The following is a 5769-nucleotide window of genomic DNA, read 5'->3' as shown; positions in this document are numbered from 1 at the left end:
CAGGGGCGCCCGGGGAGTGGCAGGCACCCCCGCGGCTTCCGAAGCGGCGGTTTCTTCCTGCAAAAATCCCCTCCTGCGCCCTGACTGGTGTGGCTCAGTGGATAGAGCGTTGGTGGCCTGTGGACGGAAGGGTCCCGGGTTCGGTTCCGGCCAAGGGCACCAAGAAAGAAAATAAATTCCCTCCCGAGAACTTAGGAGCCTGAGCAGCACGTCCCTCTGACGCCCCGTCTCCTCCTTCCCTTTTCTAACTCGCTGGGCACCACGTAGGTGATTCCTCAGATTGTCAAAATGTTTTCCTTCGTGAATTTGTTTTTAGAAAAGTGTGCGTTTGCCCTAGCGGGTGGACCACGTAGGTGATTCCTCAGATTGTCAAAATGTTTTCATTCGTGAATTTGTTTTTAGAAAAGTGTGCGATTGCCCTAGCGGGTGGGGCCCAGTGGGTAGAGGGTCGGCCTGCGGACCGAAGGGTCCCGGGTTCGGTTCAGGTCAAGGGCACCGGCCCGGGCTGTGGGCTCGATCCCCGGTAGGAGGCCTGCGGGAGGCAGCCGATCCGTGATCCTCTCTCATCGTGGATGTTTCTATCTCCCTCTCCCTTCCTCTCTGAAATCAATAAAATATATAAATATATGTATATAACCTGTGTATATTATGCATATCAGTATTCATCGCATGCATTATATAAAAATATATGCAATATACTTACATAAATGTTAACTTCTATTTACCTATGATATAAACACACACATTATATAAACATTTAATCTACGTGTGTTGTTTAGAAGAATTGTCTGTTACTGAAATGCGATTACAACTCAATCCGGGGGAATATTTTACCACCCGGAGCTTTTCAGACACAAAATTTATTTTTTGTAAACCTCAGATATATGTATTTATGTATATCTATTTTCCTGTTACGGAGAAGTATAATCTAGCCATCAATAACAGGCTCTCAAACATCACCCAGCGTCGGGGGGCGGGGGGCGCGGAACGCGGTGCAGCGTGAGTCTCGGGGAAACAAGGACGCGTCCCTCTCCGGCTGTCACTTTAAACAGATGATATAATTTTTAGTGGCTGACACGTCTCCGTGGTTTCCTGTCTCCCCGGAAGCATAGAGAAGAGCTATGGAGCAGTTTTATTTCAGAATTGTCAATATTTGCCACAGATGAGGAATTACACTTCTGCAACAGCGTATTTACATTTTGGCAACAGTGTGTTTACATCTTAAATAGAAATATTAGACAGGAGTGTGTGAGGAGGTCGGTTATTTTTTTTAAAAAGCACACAAAACTGCGAAGGCCGGCGGCCAGGGGGTCGCCAGGGGAGCTGGGGGGCAAGGTGTGTCCCTAGGACCTGAGTTACTGGTGGGAAGGGGTGAGGGGACGGTGGGAGCCCATGGGAGGAAGGGGGGTTCCTAGGGCCGAGGTCCAGGCACAGGGAGGGGTCAACATGAATAACCCAGAACGAATTATCTCCCCATTTTGTCCTAATTCCTCCCCTTCGGATTCCCCTGAGCGTCTTTGGCCCGTCTTTGGGGACTATTGCACGGCACGTTAACCATCTGGGGCTTTGTCGGACGGGCTGTGGGGAGACATAACTAGCCACATAACTAGGAAAGTAGCGACTTATCCGTCATTGGTCATTTTTTTTATAATCTTTTTTTTTTTTTGTCGCCGGTGGAAATGGGGGTCCTGCCCTGACCGGTTTGGCTCAGTGGATAGAGCGTCGGCCTGTGGACTGAAGGGTCCCGGGTTCGATTCTGGCCAAGGGCATGTACCTTGGTTGCGGGCACATCCCCAGGAGCGGGTGGGCAGGAGGCAGCAGATCGATGTTTCTCTCTCATGGATGTTTCTAACTCTCTATCCCTCTCCCTTCCTTTCTGTAAAAAATCAATAAAATACATTTTAAAAAAAAGAAATGGGGGGTCCTTTCACGGAGTCTCAGGGAAAGCATTCCGGGGGGCCCTTCACCTTCTCTCGGAACCTTTGGAGGGTCTCTCTCTCTCTCTCGTTTCTTTAATGTATATTTTTTATGATGTCAGAGAGGAAGGGAGAGGGAGAGAGAGAAACATCCATGATGAGAGAATCATGGACCGGCTGCCTCCTGCACGCCCCCCACTGGGGATCGAGCCCACAACCCGGGCCTGTGCCCTGACCGGGAATCGAACCCTGACCTCCTGGTTCCTAGGTCGACGCTCAACCACTGAGTCACACCAGCCGGGGATTTAGATTTTAGGGCAGATGCGTTCCCAAGGGCGGGCCTGCCTCCTCGCTTTCCCTTCATGCCGGGGCCATCTGCTCACTGAGAGGAGCCGTGAATCTATTACTTCTGACCCTGGAGTCGCCGTCTGGGCACCAGATGGTGCTTCCCGTGCCCGGCAGGTCCGAACGCTGCCCGCAGTTCGTTTATCCCCCGACGGCGCCGCGAGGCCCCTGCTGCGGGTTTTTGAAAACGAACTTCATGGGGGTGACCTTGCCTCGCACAGTCCATGCATTTCCGTGCACAGTGGCTGCATCGCACGTCCACTGCCCTGTGTGCTCCCCCCCCCCCCGTCTCTCTCTCTGTCCCCGTATGTTTGACCCCTTTATGCTGTTCCTCACCCACCCCTCCCCTCGGTGACCCCCTGAGGAGCCAGACCCCCAGGGACCCCACAGCTGCTCCCAGCCCCTCCCACCACAGCTCCCCTCCCAGACGCAGGGGCAGGATGTGACTCAGGGCTCCTCACATGGCGAAGACCGGCCGGCTCTGAGGGACAAAGGAAAGTCCCAGGAAGGTGGGGGGATTGAGGTGGTTATGGGGGGGCCCCGGGGTGAGGGGGCGCTCGGAATCCTCCACGACAGCCGGGAGCCATGGCGGGTTGTAGAGGAAGGTCATTCTGCCCCCAGGGTTCGGAGCCAGACCCCCAGGGACCCCACAGCTGCTCCCAGTCCCTCCCACCACAGCTCCCCTCCCAGATGCAGGGGCAGGAGGTGACTCAGGGCTCCTCACATGGCGAAGACGCAGCCATGTCCACCCTCACAGCTGGCCCCAGCCCCTCCTGCCTGCGGCCTCACCTCTGCCCTGGGCGAGGCCCAGCTGCAGGGAGGACTTGGGGCCGGAGGCTCATCCCCCAAATAGTCCCATTCAAGGCCCCGAGGTCGGCAGGGCCAGAGCTGCAGCCAGAAATAGACCAGCGGTGACCCCGAACGGCCAGGGCCAGCAGACCGCGGCCCGGGGTCACCCTTCCTGCTCACGTGGGCGACCAGCCCCAGCGCGGGAGGCCGCTCCGAACAAGCCCGCCTTGTGCGGCTCTCTGAGGCCCTTTTATTGTCGCCCGCTCGCCCCCCCCCCAGGCCCAGCTGCAGCCCCCTCCTCACAGGGACCCTTGGGCCCTTCGTGGAGGGACCGGGCCAGGAGGGCGAGCGGACAGCGGTGGGTGGGGAGGGGCCTGTGAAAAGGATGACAGTCAAATCCATTTAGAAATTTACAAAATCTATATAAGTGGCTCAAGTTAATGAAAACAGAACTAAAATTACAAATTATTAAAAATATCAATGAGAATACTGTATGTCAAAACCAGTTGAATGCAGCCAAAAGCAGACTCAGAAAAAAAAACATACAGTCCTAAAATAAAACTAGACTTAGTGTTTAAAAAGAGATCGCTCAGTGGTGAGCATCGACCTGTGAACCAGGAGGTCAAGGTTCGATTCCTGGTCAAGGGCACATGCCCGGGTTGCAGGCTCGATCCCCAGTAGGGGGCTTGCAGGAGGCAGCTGGTCCATGATTCTCTCTCATCACTGATGTTTCTCTCTCTTTCCCTCTTCCTTCCTCTCTGAAATCAATTAAAGAAGAAAAAAGAAAAAAAAAAAAGAAAGGGACAGATTCTGGTGCCAATGGTCAAAGCCAAGCACAGGGGGTGGCTCGCCCGCCCGGGACGCCCGGGGGAGGACGTAAGTGCAGCCGGGCCTCAGCCCCCCCCCCCTCCGTGGGGACACAGCTCCTCAGCTCTGGGACTGTCCCTCCCTCGTGGAGAAGGAGCGGGAACTCGGGGGGCGGGGTGGAGGGGGGGGAACTAAGTGACGGACGGGTGGGCGCACCCTGGGAAGCCGGGGGGCCAGTGTCCGGAGGAGAGGTCGCCTCCGCTGGTCCTCCCGGGGCTGCCTCCGTCCAGTTTCCCACGGATGCGAGTTCCCGGCGTCTCCGGGCCGAGTGGAAGCGGCCGCCCCACCGTCCCCCGGCCCGACAGCTCCTCCGGTTTGGAGACCAGCCCCGTCCGCGTGAGACGGAACGTCCCGGCTCCAAGGTCAAGTTCCCAGGGAAAGGGCTCCCTCGTCCCAGCTGGTGTCCACTCGGGGCCAGCTGTCCACTCGGCCCTTCCCCGGGGGCTGGAGGGCGCAGTGACCGCTTTCCCGGGTCCTCAGACACACCCAGCCCAGCGACGGGCCCCCCACATGGCCAGCCGGTGACCTGTCACCATAGAAACCGATGCCGGGCTGGCTGGTGTGGCCAGTGGTTGAGCGTCTGGGGTTCAAGTCTGGTCAAGGGCACGTACCTCGGCTGCAGGCTTGATCCCCGGCGACCGTTGGGGCATGTGTGGGAGGCAACCCATCGATGTGTCTCCCTCTCTCTCTGTCTCTCCCCTTCCCCCCATTCCGCTCCCTAGAAATCATGGGAAAAAATATCCTCAGGTGAGGACCAACAAAACCACCACCACCACAGAAAAGAGCCTAAACGGGTGGTCTCTGTTAGCGTCTGGGCTGCCCCTCCCAGGAGGATGGAGCCCCCGGGGTATGTTCCCCGGGGCAGGGCCTGGGGGCCGTACACACACTCACACACACACACACACACACTCACACGCTTGTTATTGCAACAATGTGACACCACACACACACGCACACACTCACACGCGCACACGCACACACACACACACTCAACATTGTGAGGCCCAATTTCTTTGATTTCAGTTTTTATTTCAACACATGGAATGCCCATCTGTTATTATAGCCCAAGCTTTTAGCTGGGCCATAGAAAAAGGGTGCCCGTTCATCTCGCTGTGATTGCAACAATGTGACACCACACACACACACACACACACACACACACACGCACACGCACACGCTCACACACGCACACGCACACACACACACACACTCACACGCGCACACACATACACGCACACGCGCTTGTTATTGCAACAATGTAACACCACACGCGCTTTTACGAGAAGCAGATGGAAATGCTTGTAAAAAGCATTGCAGCCCAAACCACGCAGATGCTGAAAAAACAAAGGTGCTGAGAGGTGACCCAGGAAGGGACGGTGCGTCGAGGGACGGCTTTTTGGTCATCGTGTGACCCCCCCTCCCCCGACTTCCCGCCTCGCACTCACAGGGGGGTGTTTCAGAGGCGGGACTGGGCCCCCAAAGCCCCCTGCCACTCAGGGGACCGGCCCAGCTGGCTCTGCCGTTAGGACCCCCCGAGGAGCCCAGCGTTGAGGAGCTCAGGCCCCGGGCCAGGGCAAGACCGTTTCTTTTGTTTTAATCCTCACCCGGGGATATGTTCCCATTGATTTTTAGAGAGAGTGGAAGGGAGAGGGAGAGACAGAGAAATGTCGATGTGAGAGAGACGCATCGATGGGTTGCCTCTTGCACACGCCCCGACCAGGGACGTGCCCTGGACCGGAATCCTTCCAACACTCTACTCACTGAGCCAAACCCGCTAGGGCCCAGGAACTCTCCCCGCCTCCTCCTCCTCCTCCCCCTCCTCCTCTTCCTCTGCCTCCTCCTCTTCCTCCCC

Source organism: Myotis brandtii, unplaced genomic scaffold (assembly GCF_000412655.1).
Source record: "Myotis brandtii unplaced genomic scaffold, ASM41265v1 scaffold403, whole genome shotgun sequence".
Taxonomy (NCBI): domain Eukaryota; kingdom Metazoa; phylum Chordata; class Mammalia; order Chiroptera; family Vespertilionidae; genus Myotis; species Myotis brandtii.
The sequence above is the reverse complement of the archived record's forward strand: the minus strand, read 5'-3'. Positions refer to the sequence as shown.